The sequence below is a fragment of the Malaya genurostris genome, chromosome 3 (assembly GCF_030247185.1).
Source record: "Malaya genurostris strain Urasoe2022 chromosome 3, Malgen_1.1, whole genome shotgun sequence".
NCBI classification, from domain to species: Eukaryota; Metazoa; Arthropoda; class Insecta; order Diptera; family Culicidae; genus Malaya; species Malaya genurostris.
In genome coordinates this window covers 81,951,466-81,974,618 of record NC_080572.1, presented here as the reverse complement: position 1 = coordinate 81,974,618, position 23,153 = coordinate 81,951,466, and the positions used below count along the sequence as shown (strand labels likewise).

Genomic DNA, 23,153 nt, shown 5'->3' with positions numbered 1-23,153 from the left:
GTATTTTTCACGCCACAAATACATTTTCAACAGATCGTAAATGGAGTGGTAGATTCAAAAATCAAATGCAATAAAAACCTATAGAATCATCCTACCTCCGTAAATATGACAACTAAAGAGTTAAATTTTGGGAAGGTTGTCTCCAGTCCAAGCTCTTTGAAATATGTTATAACGGTATGAATTCGCTTTGGGGCAGAGTTCAGATTTTGACAGATCAACAATGTATTACCAAACGCTTTGTAATCAATTTAATTATCGAACCAATAAACGAACGATTGGAAACTCGGTAAATATTTACAAAATCTAGAAAAAAATTTCAAATAAGTAAATTTTTTGTTACCGTTCAGCATTTTTTAATTTGGAGTGATTAATACTTTTTCCTTTAATTCATTATTTAATTTTTCATATTTATTTCATCCAAGTACAAAGCAAAACGTTCCAGTACTATGCTTCTGGAAATCCATTGCACTTTATCGTGAAGGAGGAGCTCGGAAAATTCAGTAGTAATTTCTATTAAGAATTCTACGAAATATGCGATAAGCTTCATTATTTCGACCGAAAATGAAGACATTGACAACGCGGTTCGGTGAGAAGTTAGTACACGTGGTTGAGAGATAGAAGTGGGGTATAATACTCGTTAATCGATTCCAATCGGTTTTAAGTACTTTTTTGTAAAATAAACATTATTTGTATATAGAACTAAAGAGCCGCAGCATCATATCCTAAGAGTTTTGGGTTATCCTGATTCCCGGCTTCCTATTCCTGAAATAGTGAAATACTCAAAAATGGAACTCACTCACTTTTCGTAGTGGTCGCTTGACCGTATTCACAAATTTAGGTTCCAATAAGCTTCTGAACTTTGCGCTGATGCAAGTGTTTAAAATTTCATTTTTGCCATTTTTAAAATTATAAGTATTCAAAATTTGAACCGTCGTTCAAAGTACCATGGCTGAATCATACAAAATCTTATCAAATTAACTAAAATCAATACAGTTTGTAAGTCATGTTAACAGATGGTCAGTAGAACCAACTTCATTACTTCATTTACAGAAGTACCTGTAATAGCAAAACTGTTTCATTTTATTGATTGTTGGTTGTGCTAATTGACGCGTAATCAATTTTTTTTTGTTTTCTTTCAAGAAGCAATAAAAACTATTTCGAAGAATACCACATATATGAGAATGTGAGAATATGAATAATACGAGAAAGCCATCAATACACCACTAGGTGGATTAAAACAGGTTTTACCTTTTTTTATATATATAAAACATAGGTATAAAATTCGCTCAAACTTTAGAAAAATTTTCCGAGGCCCGGAGGGCCGAATGTTATATACCAATCGATTCAGCTCGACGAACTGAGCAAATGTCTGTGTGTGTGTATGTGTGTGTGTCTGTATGTGTGTTGTCAACTAAGAGGTCGAGATCTCAGAGATGGCTGGACCCATTTCGATCAAACTAGTCGCAAATGAAAGGTCTCCCCGTCACCCAAAACGCTATTGAATGGTTTTGAGATCGGATGTTTACTTTTTGAGTTAAACGAAGTTTTATGTCAAAATTTTCAGTTGAAAGTTGACCTTGAAAACAGAATATGTTTTCGGACTTAGATTCTGCACGGTAATACCTATCCAAAAAGCCATAGATTGTTAAAATCCGTCCATTTTTAACGGAGATATCGAAATTTTGGTGTAAGCGATTTTTTCCCCTATTCCAGCAGTAGGAGTTTTGAGCGCTGTATGACAATGCAATGCTTGGGAGCAACGTGAAACACGATTTTTTTGTACTGTTACATCCAATTGTTTCTAAGTATCAAAAAGACTGTGTACAGCATCCTTTTTCATGACAATTTGCCTCGGATCGATTTTAGCACGTTTCGTTTTTGGCAACATAATCGTTCGAATATGACATATGTAAACCAGATGATGGCAGAATTTTCGAGTTGAAAGCAATTCCTTAATTATATTGATTTAAACTACTTACAGCAATAAATGCTGGAAGAACATAACAGCCATATACCATTCGAATCAGTTCGTCGAGATCAGCAAATGCGTGTGTGGCAAATAATTTCATTCAATTTTTACGCAGATTATACAACCGTTTTCTACAAACTCAGATTCATATGAAAAGTCGTATGCTCCCAAACAAGGTTCCTGAATTATGTTTGGTTCCGACCTCTGGTTCCGGAATTACAAGATGATATGTGAAACAAAATTAAAAATGTGTAACTCATTTTTCTCGTAGATGGCTGAACCGATCTAAGATTCAAATGAAATCTAATAATCATCTAAGACTTAAATGAAAAGTTTTAAGATTCTATAAAACATCTTGTTTTTCAGTCAGATCCAACTTCCGGTTTCGGAGATACAAGGTGATTAGTATAAAAATGTCTATTTCACATGAATTAATCAGGTTTTTCGGGTTAGTAGATTTGGATAGTCGATAACCAAATAAACTTATTTCATTTTTGGTTGTATTCAGTTTTCGTTTCGGAAGGCACCCAAAAATTTAATTCGCACTTTGATTTTCAAACATTTTGAAACAAATGTAAACTAAATAGCTACTCAGGTGAATTTGTCTGACTTCGGCTACACCGAATTTCGAATTCCGGTTCCAGTATCGAATCGTTTCTCAAAGCTCAGTCGTTTTCTCAAAAAAGCCAAATCGAATTTCAGAAACAAAAGTTCAAATTAAAATAAATCCAATTTTATCCAATTCTGACTTCCGATTCTGGAATTGTAGGAGGATGAATTTTTAAAATTCAAAGCGATATAGAAGATGACAATCCCGAAAAGCTTTTAAGTTGGACTTAAAACTATTGCAATTTATTCGTCATATGGCCATACGAATCGGTTTGGATTATGCTGGTTCCTGAATACCGGCTCTGGAAGTACCTTAAATTACCGTAAACTCTAAAGTGGAAATTACTTCGACATATCATGAAATGTTTAATCGATTGCTACACATTTAGATTCAAATTCGATCCGATTTGCAGTTTCGACATTACAGAGTAATGAGTGATTAAAATCGCGAATTGCCACTTAAAACGACGGTCATTAGAATAATGTTATGACAACTGAAACACCGAAGAATATTCATGCAAAAAACACATGCGGATTGATATAAAAAAGGTATCATCTCACTGCTAGGTGGATTAAGCACGTTTTTTATTACTATCTGGTTTCTACACATTAGAAAAAAATTGATCACGAAACCAACCCTCTTGGGGAAAACCACGTGTACTCACTTCTCACACTGGTGCTGGAACGTTTTGCTTTGTGTTTGGATGAAATAAACAAGTTTTTGGTTGTCATAGAATCTGTGGCAGACAACTTCTGCACAACAGTTTCAGAAACAGTCATCAACTGTTTGTCTGTCGACTATTATCACACTGTGATTACATTGTCACAGATAATCTGCACACTTTTACTGCATACAGATGGACAGTCAAGCCGAATTCGACTGCTTGGAGACAACTGCGAACCGATTACACTATGATACAGTCAAACTGCACAAGTTTGTGCAGATAAGCTGGCTAATATAATCGCACCTTTATGAGTACATTACGCTGTATAATTTTGACATTAAAAAAAATGTGGACGGGTATAATATGAGAATTTTAAAAAAATCAATCGAAAAACCATGCGTCTCCATCAAATTAACATCAGATGAAGACGCATGGTAAAAATATATATGAGAGGAAAAGGCTTTAAAATATAATTCCTTCCTACTCGAATAATGACGCGTGGCGACGATACCGTGTTGGTTGATGAATTCGTTTATTCATTCACTCGTGACCGCGGTTAAGGATACCAGAGAAGTAATAGGTCATCACAAGAAATTAACCAACGGCGTATGAACCACGGTTTTCAACAGCTGCTTGGAGATCCACCTATCACACGGACAGCTGGAATTGGACAACTACGATCGGCTGGGCATGTCATCAGAATAACGGACGGCAAACATGTGAAAATGGTCCTTGAATGTGATCCGGCAGGCTCACGAAAAAGAAAAGCATAGCAAGCAAGATGGATCGATCAACTGAAAGATGACGCACGCTGTATCCGAGTCTTGGATGACTGGCAACGAGTGGTCATCATTCAGTTCCACTGTAACTATCGGGCTGATCGGACGCAAACTCGTGTTTCTCCTATCGTGTGGTGAATTGTTTTATTCCGTTATCAAGGTAGGTCCATATTCATCTGTGTCTGCATTAGTGCGGTCGAGTGATAATTCGAATTAATCCGTTCTCAAGGCCGACTGTGAGTTTGTGTAAAGCAGTACTGCGTGTGGTACCGTTAGCCAGCGCCAGCTGGGCGCTGCGTATATATCATTTACATATACACTAGAAACAGTGATAAATATATATAGTGATAAAAAGAGAAACGTTTCATTAGACAGTGTAGTGAGAAACTGAAAAAAGTGCTTTTTCCTCAAGGAGGTTTTTTGCACTCTACTGGAAGGAATATTTACCGTTTGGAGCTACATGCTAAGTAAAACTTTCTTTTCCTTGTTGTTTAATACCAGTTTATTTGCACCCCGATTTTGACTGCATGGACACAAGTCCGTGACATGACAAGCGGCATAAAATTGCATGACCTTCTCCCAGATGATCAAATGGATGCTTTTGATGGCAATAAATCTCGCATTCGAATCTATCCCGATGGGCTTGCACTCCTGGTCGGACCGTATGCGGTTTACATCCGGACCAAAGGCAATGGTAAAAAATTTAACCTCCTCAGACTTTCAAAAGACTTGACCTCGCGATACAATACTGTACAAAAAATTGAAAAAGTACGCCCAGACAAGCTTAGGGTCTTGTTAGCCAGTGCAAAACAGGCTAAAGAGATCGTTCAAAGTGAGCATTTCACGCGGGAGTATCGCGTATACGTACCAGCTAGCGAAGTCGAGATAGACGGCGTGATCACCGATCCGAGTCTGACTTGCGAGGACGTTCTTAAGCATGGGGCAAGCGGTTTTAAAAACCCCCTACTCAAGAACGTTAAGATACTGGACTGCAAGCAATTGCGTTCAGTATCGACAGCTGAGGATGGGACTAAGTCCTATATCCCATCAGACTCGTATCGGGTGACTTTCGCTGGCTCGGCTTTGCCTAATTACGTCCTCCTGGACCGAGTTCGTTTACCTATTCGCGTTTTTGTGCCGCGGGTCGTGAACTGCACCAATTGCAAACAATTGGGACATACAGCATCCCATTGTTGCAATAAATCCCGTTGTATCAAATGTGGAGAAGTCATGCGGATAGCTTCTGCGGCGGAGACATTGAGAAGTGTCTCTACTGTAAGGAGGGACCGCATGATATCTCGGTATGCCCCGCGTACAAATTGCGCAAGAATAAGATGAGGCGTTCACGTAAGCAACATTCAAAGAGTTCTTTTGCTGAAATGTCGAAGAGTGCTACGCCTCCAGTAAACCTATACGCTTGTTTGTCAGTTGACGAGAGCGAATATGATGACCCCCACGAAGGTACATCTTCGGCTGTCCCTCTTAGTTCATCATACAGAAAGAGAACAAATAAATCTTCTCAAAAGCTCCCTAGTAAGGGTTCGAAGGTGTCCTCTGATGGGTCTCAAAAAATTACAACAACTGGTAGTGATGCAAAAAACCAGAGCAAAAAGCTCCAGGCCTTGGAAAATGAAATTCCGAGCAAGAATTTCCATCACTTCCTGGGACTTCCAAATCCCCGAAAGTCTCTAAAGATCAGTCAGAAAATTTACCAGATAGTGGGTTTGTTAAATTCTCTGATATTGTGGGCTAGATCCCCGAGCAAAGTCAAACATCAAAACGAGAGCAAATTGAAATCTTTTTATGATAGCAACATCACATTGAAATCTTAATTTGATCTCAGCTCATCAATTTTTCAATTGATATAACATTATGTTATCTTTTTACTGTTACTTTTGAAAAAAAAACTTACGAGCCAAAATGTTGAGAAAATCCAAAAATGATTATTCAAAAGCAACAACTTAATAACTGCATCAAAATAGGACTAGTTCCTTTAGGCGATACAAATATGTAAAAATAAATTTTAAAGAAACAATTATTCCTTTAATTCTATCTTGCGTTTTATAAAAAATGCTTCCTGTGGCAGTTGTCCGGAAACATAATCGTGATCAAGGAAAAGATTTTTGTCAACACTTTTGCAGCTTTTACACCAATAATCCTCTATATTTTTGCTTGCGAGATTATTGTTGTAGCACCACACATCTGGAGGACATTAGATAGGTTGGTGATCATTGGTGCCACGTTTATCCGAAGCTACTTTATCTCCTTTAGCGATCTCCTGGCATACTGAGCCTTCACCAGATCCGGCCAAAAGCCCTCATTCTCTTCCGAGGACGAATAGCGGCTTGGGTATTCTCATCTCGCTAATCGTCAGCCACAGAAAGACCTTCTTCAGGAACTTGTTAACAAAAATACATTTGACGTCAACGATTTCCTTCTTTTAAGTATTCGAGTTTAGTTAAAAAAAGATGTTAAATGTTCTGACTATTATTTTCGGTTGTTGTTTTGATCGTTATTGTCTGTGGTTCCGAAATCGACGATCGGCATTGCCAAAAAGATTGTTTTTCCGTGCATCAACTAACAAGTCCTTTGAATAATACGCGCTTCTTTATATCATACTAGCTGAATTACCCGGCGTTGCTCAGAAATGTTTCGTGAAGGCACGGCCGCAAAAACAGTTTTAGAAATTGTTCTGACCATTGAAATACTCGGAGCGTAGTGAAACACAACTTATTTCCACACAATTGCCCAAGATTGTGATAATGATTATTGGATAACGAAAGGCTGTTCATAACTACGTTAGATAACACTTTCGTTCTATAGATTAACGATTCAGTTCATTCAAATGTCATCGTAAACTTATTTTCATCAGCTCGGTTCGACAGTTTTCTCAAATTACATGAAAAAATGCACATTAATTTTATGATTTCTTCATCAATTCAGATCGATTTTACCTCCCTTGGTTAAGAATATTTATTCCCCCTGCCTCTTGTGAATATTTTTGTGACCCTCACTTAGTTGCTAGAAATATGCAGTACTGGTCAAGAAGTACCATTTTTTTCGTAAAATCCGATCACTTTATACTTCTTATGTTTGGGGAACTTGTTACACTCCTTCCCCTTAATCTATTTAGATGTGAAGGTTTTGTTAGTGAGCTTTCAACTGCTCTCTGCCTTCTGAGTAATGTGAAAAGTATCTGTGCTCGTCAAAAAAAAGAGAGGGGGGGAGGGGAAACAAAAATTGATTTTTGAGACTCTTATCTCCTATTCTATATCCTTCCTCGTTTGTTGACAAATAAGTTAGTTTAGTTTTCTTTATTAAAGAGACTTTCAGTCGGTGGCTGGTTCGTCTCTGCTCGACAAATAAGATAAATTTAACAATAAACCTCTTTTTAGAGGCACTTGTTACAAACTCCAACCTTTTCACCTGTGCAATGAATATCTGATCTCGACAAGAAAAAATAGTTTTATTACCACATCTGAATTGTAAAAAGTATCTCTGCCAAGTTTGGCGATAATTTACTGAGTAGCTATGGAATTATTCCGATATTTACAAACAATTGAGCTGAGAACTTCTTCAATAGACACTTGCTATCTTTTCACGCTTATAAATATCCTAACGATCATCTCTTCGTTGTAATAAAAAACATATCCGTGCCCGTCGATAAGTTTCGATTTCGTAAAACTCGAAACATTTTGCCTCAAATTCCCCCTGTTATCAAACACTTATTGCAACCACCACCTCCCACCCCACTCTTCTTTAAAATATCTCTTATAAGAACCTATGAACAGCAAGAATTACTTGTGCGAAGATGGTTAATAATCTATTGAGTTGTTTTGGTGTTAAGTTTGATCATATATACAATTTATCCTTTGCATGTTTCAAACCAACAATTTCAAAAAGTCTTCAAAAAGTATCGATACTCATCCAATTAGATAATCTTTTTCATGGTCTCCTGTTAAAGACCCTTGCCAGGGCCCCTTACCCATAAAAATACCATACCATTAGAGATGGTCGGGTGTATAAATTCATATACCCGAACCCGACCCGACCCGTACCCGATGAAAAATGAAAAAATTTAACCGTACCCGACCCGCACCCGATTAAAAATTACCTGTACCCGTACCCGACCCGAATGAGTAGTAAAAATTTTACCAAAATTTAGGATGGAAAAAATAAAGTGTTTTAGATAGCGAGCCGTATCAGGCTCTAGTTGGTAAGTCAAATACATTAAAATGCTTGTTTACATTTAAACATATAAATACACTGTGAAGCATTTACAAATATCAACAAAAGGGAGTAATATCTACTCAACTTTTTCGAGAAGCATATTTACCCAAAATGTCGTAATACCCGTTGCATTCAATATTGGGTAGGTATGGCTTTTACGAAACAGTGGTTTTTACAGCAATTGAACTTCTGTGCCACCTCCGGTAGAACCCTCAACGTCTGAACACGGATTTTTCAATCACGCATTGAGATTTTCACTTGTAGTCCAGTGAAAATAAACGAAAATTAGCTGGCAATATAGCGCAACTTGCTGTGCCATCAATCGGTGTCATTTCAAGTGAGGTGACACCGTCCAGAAGTGAAGTATAAGAAGAACTTCTATGCAGATTTTCTGAAATAAATGTTCATGTTTTTATGATTAGAATCCTAATGATTTATATGAAAATTTTGAAAATCTCCAACCAATATTTAAAATTACAGTTTTCTGGTATCTGAATGTGATATGAGTACTACACTACATTTTATATAAGAATCAAATAATTTTTACTGAATTGTGCATTAAACAGCTTTAAAATGGCAGTCCATTAAAACCTACGTGGAAAGTAGGGTCTGACCGTAACATCTTATACCGTTTTCGTTTATTGATCAGAGCAGCCCGAAAGCTGACCCAGAGTCGCCCAAACAACGTGTGATATGTTTGTCGCTCTAGATCAGACTCCAATCGCGTAGTTTCGCTCTGAAAATTTTCTCGGGTCGCATCACGCATCCATGCAAGTATGTTTATTTTTTCTTTTTCACATGAGTTGTTGTTTAGGGCGCGTACCACGTGTTTGTTTTACTCGGAGTCAGAGTCGCCCGCGTCTAGGTTCAAAAACAAAAACGGTATTAGAGCTAAGGCAGTGTGTCTCATTAAATATGTTATAAGAAAGTAGGGTGGAAAATATTCACATAACTTTTCACGTAACTATGATTGATCGTTTTTTTTAAATGAAGAAAAGAAATGTTTTTTTCTGGGAAAATATGCTAGTTTTCAGGTCTGGTCCTAGGCGCGAATGTCAAAACCACTTGAATCAAATTGTTTATTTTTCGGAAGAACTGTTTTGCAATAAAAAATTCTCGTCAACGTGTTAACATATTTATGTGAAGTACAAATGGTCGGGTAATCGATCAGAAAAAAAATTACCCGTACCCGACCCGTACCCGAGTGAGCAGTAAATTTTTTTACCCGTGCCCGATTGAAAATAAAAATGTTTACTCGTACCCGACCAAAAACCCGTCGGGTACGGGTCGGGTTTCGGGTAAAATACCCGAGACCCGACCATCTCTAATGACCATCTCTGAAGAGCAAGAAGTATCTGTGCCAAATTTGATAGCAATCCGTTCAGTAGTTTCGGAGTTATGCTGTTACTAACAATACAACCCCCGTTTTTAAGGCACTTGCTACATCCACCCCTCGTCATATCTAAGGTATGCAAAATGTTTCTATGGGCTTCAAAATGTATCGATTCTCGTTAAGTTATATGAAATTTTTCATGACCGCACCAAGCCTTCCCCCCACCCCCCCTTCTTCCTTTTAATGACACTTGCTACGCTCACTCCCCTATAAAAATATCCCAAGGACCATCTCTGAAATGTTTGAATATTTGATTGCATTTTAGCGCCACCAAATGAAAGAATTTTATTACCTCCAATCACCGACGTTCTAAATCATCATGTTTCAGAGATATAACGTAATATGTCTTCTATCAGAAACTTTCGAGTGCTGTAGGAGCGCTTGGCGAGTGAATTCCTAACTTACATATTCTTCATAATGTAGACCTTGACATCCCGAACAACTTTCCTCAGAAAAAAGCTTTGGAGATTTCAGGTTCTGAGCTAGATCATATTTTAGCACACTAGCTCCATATAGTACAGCGATTTTGCATTAATAACTAGTTTGAAAACCCTGTTCTCCAAATAATCAGATTTCCATGAATTATCTATGTTTAATCCATTTTATCTGAAGCAAGCAAATGAATTGCTTAATGTTCGCTCCGAAATAAATCTTTATCGAATGATCCCGAATTTAAGTCTACACAAGAATTGAAAACTTGCTAAATCAGTGTGATGTCGAAATAAGTAAGATATTTTTTTGGAATCGAAATAATATATGATCTGGGATTGCTTTTTGTCAGATTCCTAATTCACGTCTTCAGTGAGCCTTCGCTGTAAAAGACTTCACTCTAAAGCGCTCGCTCTTGTGAGCATCGAAATTCGTATTTCAAAGTGATTACATACTCGAGTAATAACATAATAATATAATATTATAAGCAATTCCGACCAAAATCGATGCAATATTCAATTGAATCGATTCACTGTTTGTATTAGTTAGTAAGTTAGTATAAAAGGTACTCTTCTCCCTTCATCATGACAAGTAGTTTCGCAAGTTTCCTCCAAAAATTACAGAATTGCGAAAGCAAATGATGTCGTGATGGTAATAACCAATCTAATAGGTCCCCTCTTCAGACTGAACAGTTCAAAATTAAACAGTGTTCTACTGTGTACAAAAACGTTTGTCAAGAGAGGAAGTTGAAATCAAATTTAAAACTCGTCCGCATCAAGAGCAAACCTAATTAAACTTTTATATCAAACAGAATATGTAATAAAAAAGTTCATATTAAAATGAGCTACGACAACAAATCGAATTACTGTTTCATAACAGATGGAAAGCAGTCACAAGGTTATATCTAATCTCAAGTAATTTCTGGTGGCCACCGAAGCCACAACTCATTTCTAATTATGAATACACAAAGTTCAAAATAATGAAAGGCTGCCAACCACCTGCCGAGGATCCCCTACCCCCCCGCCGAGAACTCTTATTTTCACAAATTAATCGCACTGCTTCGGCATGGGAAAAAGTCCGCCCATCGAGCCAGTCACTACTGACTGTGAAAACCAATCATCACAATAGCTCTTAGATTAGCTCTCTCCTCCTACGTCGATGGTAGCAACATTGTCCTAGTCGGTTCTGTTTCGTTTTTTCATCCCAAATACCCCAACGATGAAACGAACCACACCGACCGACCGAGTTCAGCTGTTCGGCCTCCTGTCAGCCTGGTTACGTTTTCCCACCGTTTTCACCAATACTAGTTCACGGTAACGATCCACCAGCAGCCGAAGCAATTACAGCTCTGCTACCGACTAAAGTAAACACAACACTGACTGAGTTGCTGGACCGCAAAACCACCCACTGAGCGGCTTGTGGAACAATCTACCAACACCAGCAGAGTGAACGTTGGCTGTGAAAAGAAAAAGCTTATCCCGAGATCCATCCATCCCTTTCTCGTACCATACGATCAAACTCGGTTGTAGACGACCGAACTCGAAAGCCTCTTAAAGCAGCCTCCAGTTCTCACTTCGGTACAGTTTTTTTTATCCCACGCTGGCAGCGAATCACTATTCAAAACTATACCCACAATCACTTCAAATTGTCTCCAAAGGCAGTGCATCAAATCGAAACTCCTCCGAAGCGCTCTTCAAACCGGAATTTACCTTGTTTACACTTTCCCGTTGAACTACCCCACTTGGACGTGAATCACACGATCCGTTTCTCACGAATCTTACACCATCAGGAACAAACACTTCAGTCTGTTATCAAACCAGTAGTACACATACACACATCCGGATTTCACTAGGAAAATCCCTGGGTGTTTTCGATTACTGTGGTACCGACCGACTTCACGAAAAATTTACACTTTCTCTCGATTTACCCGTTTTCGCTCGTGTTCGCGATTCCGACCAGAGCCAGCGAGGATACCACTTTAAGGGCTCGTAGCTTCATTCACGACAAATCAATTTCCCTTTTGCCAGAAATCCCACCAGCTATGCTGGAAATTTCAACACAACACAAGTCACAACTTTGCCGAATCAAACGGGTGAAAGCTACTCTTTTTTCGAATTGTTCCCGGAATCAGGCGCCAAACATTACGCGGTGTGACGAACGATTGACGAACGCAGAACGCGAATCGGTGTCCTTTTACTCCTTTTTTTTCGCTGCAACTTTCCACCAAACTAGCACTTCTAGTGAATAGGGGGCTTTGGGTGCTTATTTGAACGCGCGGGACTTGGCAGCTGATGTTGCGAGCGACACGAACGGAAGACGAAATGCAACTGGGAAAAATTGCTCCGAAGCAACCGAACTTGAAGCCTCCGGGAAAGTTAGCTCCCGGAGCAACATGGTGGAAAACCAGGATCCTGCGACGGCAACGGCAACAACAATGTCTCGTGTTTGAACGCAAAGCTCACCAACACAGTCATCGGCCGGGGACGAGGCTCGATGGCTGAATGATTACATGACTGCGCGCAGCGTGGTATTGGTTGATGTGTTGAATGTCAAAATCATGGCACTGGGTTGGGTTGGGTTGGGTTTGGCATTACTGTGGAATTCAGGTTCGGTAAAAGCCAGATGTGCAAGCAATCGGTAGTGTTTGTGTTGGTGTGCGGAAAGCAAATGTTTCGAATTGCCGCCGACTTGTGGAGTAAGCCGACGGTATTTCGATGGATGGACATTAGTTGAAAATTAACAGTTTCTTTTTTCACTAAATTTCTGTTTGAGCTGTTAGTAGAATATTTTCACTACCGTTGTACCGTTTAATTCTACTTTATATGGATATCCCAAGAGAGTGTTGAATCTAAATGTATGCCTAGATACTTAAAATCGTTGGCTTTTTCGATCACTGTCGAGCCCAGACATGGATTTGCATGGTTTTGTAGTTTTTTTTCGTGGGAAATGAAACACCATGTATTTTGTTTTTGATACATTCAAAGAAAGTAAGTTCGCATTAAAGTAATTCGATAAGATTTGAAGGTTGTATTGAATCAACGAGATAACTGTATGTACGTCATTACACGGATAAAAAAGCGCAGTATCGTCAGCAAAAAGCCTTGGTATACCTTTCAATTTCAAATTTTTAATATTGTTGATAAAAATTAAAAATAGTAAGGGTCCAATGTTACTGCCTTGGGGTATCCCCACATTGATTGGGCGGTTGGAGCTACGAGCGTTGCTGAGAGATACAAACTGTTTCCTGTTCGACAGGTAACTTTTAACGATGTCGTTAGCAACCCCTCTGATTCCATATCGATCTAGCTTCTGTAACAGAATCTTATGGTCCAGTGTATCAAATGCTTTTCTAAGATATAAGAACAAGGCACCAACAACTTTATTCGAATCAATCTCATCAACAAGACAATTCACCAATTCGGTAATAGCTGTGGTGCTACATCCCGATCTAAACCCGTACTGGAATCTATACAGGACGTTGTTAGAGTTGAAAAAGCTAAGCATTCTGTTCACCAACAGCTTTTCCATGATCTTATTGAATACTGATAAGGTGGAAATCGGACGGTAATTGCAATGATCATAAATATTTCCGGACTTGAAAACAGGCACAACACGAGCAACTTTTAAACAGTCGGGATAAATACCAGTGCTCAGAATTTTGTTGAAAGCTTGTGCCAAAATCCGTGCAAAAAACCATGGATTGCTTTTCAAGAGTTTAACGGGAATATTGTCATACCCATTACTTTTGCGTCTGCCAATGTTGTTCCAATACTTGAAAAATATGCGTTGAATGCTTCGCATACTTCTAAATCACTGGTTGTCTTTGTTCCATCAATAACGAGCATAATTTGATCCTTAGGTTTAGTACGACCCATAATTTCGTTAATATTTTTCCAAACCCTCGAATGACAAGTAGCGTTGAGTAGGTTTTCGTAGTGTAACTTTTCACTGTTTCTTTTTGCAATGTCTACTTTTTTACTAATGTGTAACCCTTGAAGGTTTAGATCATCTGGTTTTTTTTCGAACCTTTTTAAGATAATTATGTTTCAGTTGCAACAACTTCCAAAGGTCATAAGACATCCAAGGACAATAATCTTGTTTGGTATTTATTTCCTTAGCATATCTCTTGGTACATTGGAACAGCATTAAGTTAAAGGTTGACATTATATTTGAAATAAATGTGTTAACGTCATCAATAAGCGTTAAACTGTCGATATAATGATTGAATAAACAATTCAGTTTATTATGATTGACTATTTTTTTGAAAAGTACTTGCTTTTGTTTATTACCGTTCAGATTTATTGTAGATATAATCTGAAGATGATCGCTTAAGTTTGTGAAAATGGTGTCGTTTCGCAAACGCATAACGTCATCAACCTTATGTTACAAATAAAATGATCAAGGATGTTTCCACTGGCTGGTCGAGTCGGGATAGTATTTGTACACAAAAAGTCATAAGATTCTAGTAAACTGCTGTAACGTGAGACAAGGTTGTTTGGCATGTTCATAGGTATATTAGTATCTCCCATAATGTAACATGCTTTGTTATTTTTTGCATTTGAAAGCCATGTTTCCAACAGCTCAAGAAATCGACTCGAATCGAAAGCGGGAGGCCTATAAATACCAATGATATCTGAGCTGTATCCGTTTTTGTGGATTTCAACATGGATTGTATGTAAATTGAAGTATTGCCGTCTTTGAGCCAAGTTTCGCCAATGACGATTATATCAATAGTTGAATCGCATTGGGTCAAAAAGTATTTTATGTTATCAAATTTTTCCAGTTCGTTCATCCCCCGTATATTCCATTGAAGTATTCTCAAACATTTTTTATTGTTATCATTATAACGTGCATTAAAATCTTCGGAACTATCATGATAAATATTAATTTCCATTTCAAAGAGAGAGAAACAAAAATATCCCGAGGCTATGATAATGTCTCAACGGTTTTATTCGAGCGAATTACCATTTCTTTTCCTCTTAGGAGAAGGCGATGTAATAGAGACTGAGTTGTTCATCAGACGTGTAAACAATCGGCTTAGTAATCTCTATTACGGATCATGTCGGGTTTTGAATTGTCGTCTTTTTTTTCACTAACACCACTCCCCCTCTACCTGACCATATGTATTTAATATTGAGAGCTTCCTGAACTTCCCTCAATTCTTTCAGAAGTTCAAGAGAGAGCGGTGTCAGTTCGTCACGAATTGAAATATTTGTGGGTTTTCCATTTAGTAGTAATGAATTTTGGATCAACGTTGACTGCATTTTTTTCAACAGTTTCTTTTTATTCAATGCTTCATCTTTAGTGGCTTGATTTTTAAAAACAATTCTAATTGGAATAAGCGAGTTAGAAGATTTGTTCGACTCAAATATTCTAGCTGCGGACACAACGGTGTCAGATTCCAAAGTCATACCAATTAGTTCCAATGTTTTCCTTGCTATTGCAGAAACATTTTCATTGGGAAGCACCGGTATACCGAACAACATGACATTGTCCCCGACAGCCAGTCTATTTGCCTTATCAACATTTCCTTCTAACTTGTGCACAATTCCAGCAAGGTTAGCATTTGACTGTTTCAACGTACAAATCTCTTTCTTCAAGTTTTCGTTTTCAACTTTCATTTCGTTAAAATCAGTTAAAATTTCATCAAACTTAGAGGAAAGAAATTCTTGTGAAGCTTCTATTGCCGTAGTTAGTTGTTTGACTTCCATCCTAACACTATTCATTTCACTAGCAACCGCACTAGAGATCGATTTTTTCAACTCAGCGGCAAGATCGGTAATCATTGACGTGTTACTGTTCTTCATATCCATTATGCGTTGGTAAGTAGCAGAGCAATCAGCCGAGCAAAAAGACGGCATTTCTCTGGCTCGTCTGATCGCATTTCCAATTATATTGGGGCACTTGAAGTGCACGATAGAAAAACAATATAAACATGTCAACAACTTGTTTTCGTCGATCTCTTTTTTGTTGCATACGACACAAAGTAACTCACTATCTGCCATCACTGCTTGAATGAGAAATCGAAGATAGTATAGAAAATTAAGCTTAATGTTAGTGTTAGTTAATTCTTCGCTATCATGTCATGCAAACAAAACACCCGTTGGTGTCGTTTTAATATAGAGATGGAGTTATTTTTGAATATTTTTAAACTTTCTGCTGAATCTAATTTCCATAGATTGGAAATTTGTCTTAAGATTTTTATGTCATTAGTAGTGAGTTCATAATCTTCAAAAATAGGCATGCTCTGCTACTTTTGACTTGAAGTGATGTGGTAGTCCCTTTTCCAATTCTTTTGATGCTTTCGCTATTTCTGACAAATATGTTCCTTGGAACGAATGTCTAGTGTTCTCTTTGTTTGTCCGATGTAGGGTAAGATGGGGAAAAACGCACCTCCGAGGCATAATACACCTTTTGCTTTTCTCTAAAGTTACCATTTTAATGAAACTGAAAGTCCGCCATAACAACAAATTACTATAAAATATTGGTAGCGATGGTTCAATCATATTTGAAAAAAAATTATAAAAAACCAATTATGTCTCTGTTATAAGTAATTTTTTATGTTCATTCCCTAGTAATTTTCTAGGGTGAGGAAGACGATTTTAATTATGTAACCAGTGAACTTCTTTGTCAATCATTCGGGTTTCTAAAATTAGTTCTAATACAGACGATGTATTTGCAATTTTATAGAAAAATCGTCAAATTTATCGTCTCATATTTTTTGGGGCAATACAACCCGAATTGTGTGAGGCAAAGTGCTCAAGAATTCGCTTACAACAATTATCCATAAGTTATTAATTCAATGAATAATAGTGAACAATCTTCCACCTGCGAATATTTCGTCAAAGAAAAGTCTACAGCTTTCTTCAAAGAAGAAGAAGACCCGAGGTAGACCGCCTGAGGTTTTGGTTCGGGATGTGTTGGCGAGTCGGGATAGTTTATATATGCTTCTCATATACCAGTACCTTAAACACATTGATATACAAGTGTAATGTGTTATTCCTCGCTTAGAAAGTATAATCTCCACCCACAGGTTCGACACTAATATCCGTCCGATTCTTTCGATCCCCGTCCCTGTCCACCATCTTCATTGGAACTAACAAGATCTTTTTTTTGTCACTAACTTTTTTGTTCCCCTTTCCCTGTCTCTTCGCCATCTCGATGCAACTAATTAGATCTCTGTCGTTTTCAGACATTTTGTTCCCACATCCCCTTTTCACCCCATTTCCACAATATTTACTTTCTTTTTCATTCTCTTCCGTAACATCACCATCACCGCCCAAGGAAGACCGCTCCAGTAGAAAACCAGTATGCGGGCCACCCGCCGGGCCTTCGTAGCCTGGGGGTGTTTCTTGCGGACCCACCTGGAAGACTCAAGCAACACTCAATTCATCGACCACTGCCGATCGCCAGCTGAAAGCTGGATTGACGGGAACCCGAGATGACATAGTTTAATGATACTATTCTAGTTTTAAGTTAGTCGTTAATCAAGATTAGAAAATACCCTTGGCATCTTAGAGCTTAAGCAGTGTGCCTAAAATTATATTACATTATTGAATTAAAAAAAAGAAGACGAAGAAGCTTTATGAGGGTGCATATTGCCCTGTGGTTGTCGAGAGCTTTAATCCTTTGTTTTGATGTTGTTTAAGGTCGTCCTGCCTCTATGTTCACATAATCGTCACTTCGCGTAATTTAGAATGTATATTTTTCATGTCTTCCACGATCGGGCGTCATGCTCCGCAAAAATTTCAAAAGACAATTTTTAAGGGTTTTAGAAAATAAGATTTTTCATGTATTCTTCAATGTATTCAGCGAGTATTTGTACGTAATTTTGAGAAATAATTATTACGGAGGATAGATAGTCATGCATGAAACTTTTCCGTGTTATTCTATATAGTTAGGATATAGCTACATTTCCTTAAAGGGTGCATTTTACCCCATCTATCCCAATATTTTATCGCAATGAGGACACGAGATTTTATATACCCACGACTTTTTCAAATTCTCTGTAGGATTTTTTGTAGAACATAGTAAAGAGCAATTCCAGGAATGAGTAGACGAAAAAGTGACAAAATCGACGTTCTCCGATTTGGATGAAACTTTGCACATGACTTTAGTATGGCAAACCATAAGTTTTGAACCGATTGAGAGGTCAATCCGACTCACGACTGATTTTAAAAAGGGCGTATGTATTTTTGCATTTCACAAAAATTGCCTTTTTCAAATCGTTGTAACTCGGAAACCGTTGATCGTACAAAAATGGCGTCCAGGAAGAAGTTGTAGGAAATCAATAGGGCACTCTAAAAAAATATACACTGAAAACAAATTTTGATTTTTTTTCTCAATAATTTAAAAATGAACCAAAAAAATTAAATAATAAAACAATCAGGGTTTCGATTTTTTTCGATAATTGTTATTTTAAAGCTCTTATTAAAGCCTACAGATTGATGGCTAACTCATCCGTGCCTTTTGAAAAATGAAGAAGTTACAGCCAAAACAATTTACAATTTCGAAATTTCAATTTCTTGTTGAAAAATAATCATTTAAACAGGCCCGGAGGGCCGAATGTCATATACCAATCGATTCAGCTCGACGAACTGAGCAAATGTCCGTGTGTGTGTGTGTGCGTGTTTTTTTTTTTTACAAGGTGAAATGCAATTTACGCACGGAGTGTGGGACTCTCCACAGGACTACCCAACTGTTAGTTGGAACTACCCACTAAAACACCTTGGATCTCCAACCCTACCTCCCAGGAACCACCGCTAGGTATTACTTCGGGGTGGAAGGCTATTGGTGCTCACAGCACCCTCCCCAGATTTATGCAGAATGGGGATCAGCCTCCTGCTCTCGAGGGATCGACCAGTTGGATGACGAGGTCGGTCCAGTGATGCCGGCTGGAGGGTAACTTCCGGTTCACTGGCGCCTCGACGACCCAAAACTGATACTACGTCGCGGAACTACTCAACTAGTCTCCGCCAAAAGATCTAGTCTACACCGACGGAGGGTTCCCCGACAAGGGAAGTCCTCCCGAACCGACGCTTACGGTACGCGTCTACGACCCGACCGAAAGGATGCCTAAGTCGATCCAATGATTCCGGTTGGAGCGTGGCTTCCGGTTCACTGGCGCTCAGACGATCCTATCGGTATCACGCGACGATCTACTCATCTAGTCCCCGACAAAGGATCTAGACTACTCCGACGGAGATTTCCCCGGCGAAGGAGAATCTCCCGACACCGAGTCTCTTACACCACACGGGACACCCGATGGAGTGCCGAGGTCGGTCCCACGATTCCGGTTGGAGCATGGCTTCCGGTTCGCTGGCGCCTCGACGACTCGAATCGGTGTTGTGGCGGCTACTCGACTAGCCCCCGCCGAAGGATCTAGCCTACACCGACGGAGAGTTCCCCGACGAAGGAGGCCCTCCCAAAACCGACGCTTTCGATACCCGTCAACGCCCGACCGAGAGGATGCCTGGGTCGATCCAGTGATTCCGGTTGGAGGATAGCTTCCGGTTCACTGGCGCCCCGACGATCCTAGCAGTTTTACGTACTACTCGTCTAGTCCCCGACGATGAATCTAGACTACTCCGACGAAGAGCTTCCCGACGAAGAAGGTTCTCCCGGACCGACGTTTATTCGCTGATCCCTCCTGAGCCTACTACGGTACGCGTTGATCCGCACTCCATTTCCGCTGCAATATGCCCGCAATTTGGGATGCCGCGGTCGACACTGCGTTCCAGTTCTCTACGCAGTGGCACATTCTCTGGATCAGGTTTTCCGGTGTGGTGTCCCTGCCGCATGCCTCCAGTAGATCACTCCTTTGAGCCGCGAAACGGGAACATGCGAACAAGACGTGTTCAGCCGTCTCGATTTCGTCTGGGCAGCCAGGACATACAGGGGATGTCGCGTGGCCGAACCTGTGGAGGTACCATCTGAAGCACCCGTGGCCTGTGAGGAATTGCGTCAGGCCGAAGTTCAGTGTGTGTGTGTATGTGTGTGTGTGTCTGTATGTGTGTTGTCAACTAAGAGGTCGAGATATCAGAGATGGCTAGACCGATTTTGATCAAACTAGTCGCAAATGAAAGGTCACCTCGTCACCCAGAACGCTATTGAATGGTTTTGAGATCGGATGTTTACTTTTTGAGTTATACGAAGTTTTATGTCAAAATTTTCAGTTTTTTGACAGTATCTGTCACAATTGACTTTGAAAACATAATTTATTTTCAGACTTAGATAATACCTATCCAACAAGCCATAGATTGTTAGAATCCGTCCATTTTTAACGGAGATATCGAAATTTTTGTGTAAGCGACTTTTTCCCCTATTGCAACAGTAGAAGTTTTGAGCGCTGTCTGGCAAAGAAATGCTTGGGAGCAACATAAAACACGATTTTTTTATACTGTTACATACATTTGTTTCTAAGCATCCAAAAGACTGCACAGATAAAAATATTTCGTGAATTTACATCTATTTTCATGCACATATTTGGAGCAGGTAATTAAACATAAAATTACTTTACAATTCTGTACGTTTCAATACAATTTAATCTTAAAATAAGCGTTAATTGAAAGATACAGTTATATTCATTGAAAATTTAATGCAATTCAATTTAGTTTTGCATCGATGAAGGTTTTCAATAAAAATCTCGATTCAACCCATGTCTATTCCATGTTACTATTGATTAAATATCGTGTAAATTTCATTATTTCTTTCTGTGTGTGTACAGCATGATATTTTGCCTCGGACCGATTTTAGCACGGTTCGTTTTTGGCAACATAACCGTTTGTATATGCCATATGTAAACCAGGTGATGGAAGAATTTTCGAGTTGAAAGCAATTCCATAATTACATTGATTTAAACTACTTACAGCAACAAATGCTGGAAGAATATAACAGCCATATACCATTCGAATCAGTTCGTCGATGTCAGCAAATGCGTGTGTGACAAATAATTTCACTCAATTTTTTTCGGAGATGACTCAACCGTTTTCTACAAACTCAGATTCATATGAAATGGGAGTATACGATTTTATACAAGGTTCCTGAATTATGTTTGAATCCGACTTTTGGTTCCAGAACTACAGGATGATATGTGAAACGAAATTAAAATTGTGTAACTAATTTTTCTCGTAGATGGCTGAACCGATCTAAGATTCAAATTAAATCTAAGAATCATCTAAGATTCAAATGAAAAGTTTTAAGATCCTATAAAACATCTTGCATTTTAGTCAGATTCAACTTCCGGTTTCGGAGATACAGGGTGATTAGTATAATTTATTTATTTACTTAGTCTTCGATAATTTACATCGCACAGACACCTAATTACTAATTCTTAATCTAAACATATTTTTGGACACATTGAAATCAAATTTGTCGTAAACTTCGTTAAAAAGACGGCAACATACATAAAAAGGGTTGTTTTGTCCATATTGAGTGCGATGGATTGGCAGCCGTAGAAATTGCACACGTCGAGTTCGTCTTAATGGAGCAAAAAACGGCAATTTTCCTAAAAGCTCTGCGCAGTCAATGTTGTTAACTATTATATCGAATATCAGGAGTCGCTGCAAGACCTGTCTTCGGCTTTCCAGTGTTGGTAGATTGATGAGTCGACAGCGATCCTCGTAAGAGGGGAGATGAACGGGATCCGAACAAGGCAGCAGACGTAGTGCGTATCGTATGAAGCTCCTTTGCACGCTTTCAATTCTTCTGATATGGACACGATGGAACGGTGCCCATACCGGAACGGCGTATTCTAAAATACTGCGAACAACTGAACAGTACAAAGTTTTCAGGCAATAGATGTCTTCGAACGACTGTGTATTCCGACGGATGAAACCCAACATGGAAAAGGCCTTCGCGGTGATTAGTGCGACGTGTTCAGAGAAGCGTAGTTTGTTATCCAAATAGACTCCAAGATCGTTTATTATAGTGACTCGTTCAATACTTGTTGTGGAAATTTTATAGTCGAAAACAGTTGAAGTACGTAAACGAGAAAATGTGACAGCATTACATTTACGAATGTTGATCTCCATGCCATTGATATTACACCAATCGATAAGTGTTTCAATATCAGATTGCAGTGCGTAACAATCCAGTGTAGATATAATACTGCGAAAAATCTTCAAATCGTCCGCGTATAATAATTTTGGGGATTTTATCACCTTGCAGAGATCGTTGGTAAATAGAACGAATATTAACGGACCAAGATGGCTTCCTTGTGGTACGCCCGAAGATATATCGAACGATGAGGATGTTATGTTTCCTATACGTACGAAAGCGCTGCGTCCAGTCAAGTATGTCCAAATCCACTGAGTAAGCCAATCTGGAAATCCAAGTTTTTTAAATTTTTCAACAGCAAGACGGTGAGGGACTTTGTCGAATGCTTTTGATAAGTCGACGTAAATGGCATCCTCTTGCTGCCGTTTCTGCATTTTCTAAATGTCTATTTCACATAAATTATTCAGGTTTATCGGGTTAGCATTTTTGGATAGCCGATAACCAAATAAACTTATTCTATTTTTAGTAGTAATGAATTTTCGATTCGGATTTAATTCGAACTACGATTTCTCAAAGATGTCTCCACTGATTTTCAAATATTTTGAAACAAATGTAAACCATACAGCTACTCAGGTGACTTCGGATACACCGATTTTCGAACTCCGGTTCCAGTATCGAATCGTTTCTCAAAGCTCAATCGTTTTCACAAAAAAGGCAAATAGACAAAAACAAAATTAATAAATTTGATCCAATTCTGACTTCCGATTTCGGAATTATAGGATGATGAATTTCTAAAATTCAAACCGATATAGAAGATGACAATCTCGAAAAGCTTTAAAGTGGGACTCAAATCTATTGCAATTTATTTGTCATATTAATTTATGGCCATACGAATCGGTTTGAGTTATGCTGGTTCCTGAATATCGGCTCTGGAAGTACCTTAAATAACCGTAAACTCTAAAGTGGAACTTTACTTCAACATCTCATGGAATGTTCAAACAATTATCACACGTTTAGATTCAAATTCGATCCGAATTGCAGTTTCGACATTACAGAGTAATGAGTGATTTAAATCTCAAATT

General features: G+C 38.6%; 1 protein-coding gene across 10 annotated transcripts in view; it reads right to left on the bottom strand.

The window, feature by feature from the left end:
- LOC131438511 (alpha-catulin) overlaps positions 1 to 23,153 on the bottom strand; it is a 475,173-nt gene that overhangs the window by 396,461 nt on the left and 55,559 nt on the right. For 6 of the 10 annotated variants that reach the window (XM_058608597.1, XM_058608593.1, XM_058608595.1 and 3 more), the window contains exon 1: positions 11,784 to 12,421. The exons of 1 other annotated variant lie outside the window; for it this stretch is intronic. The gene's annotated coding sequence lies outside the window, so the exon portion shown is untranslated. Of the gene's footprint in view, positions 1 to 11,454; positions 11,472 to 11,580; positions 12,422 to 23,153 lie in introns of those variants that run through there. 3 more of the 10 variants (XM_058608592.1, XM_058608600.1, XM_058608594.1) reach the window with 3 other exon arrangements.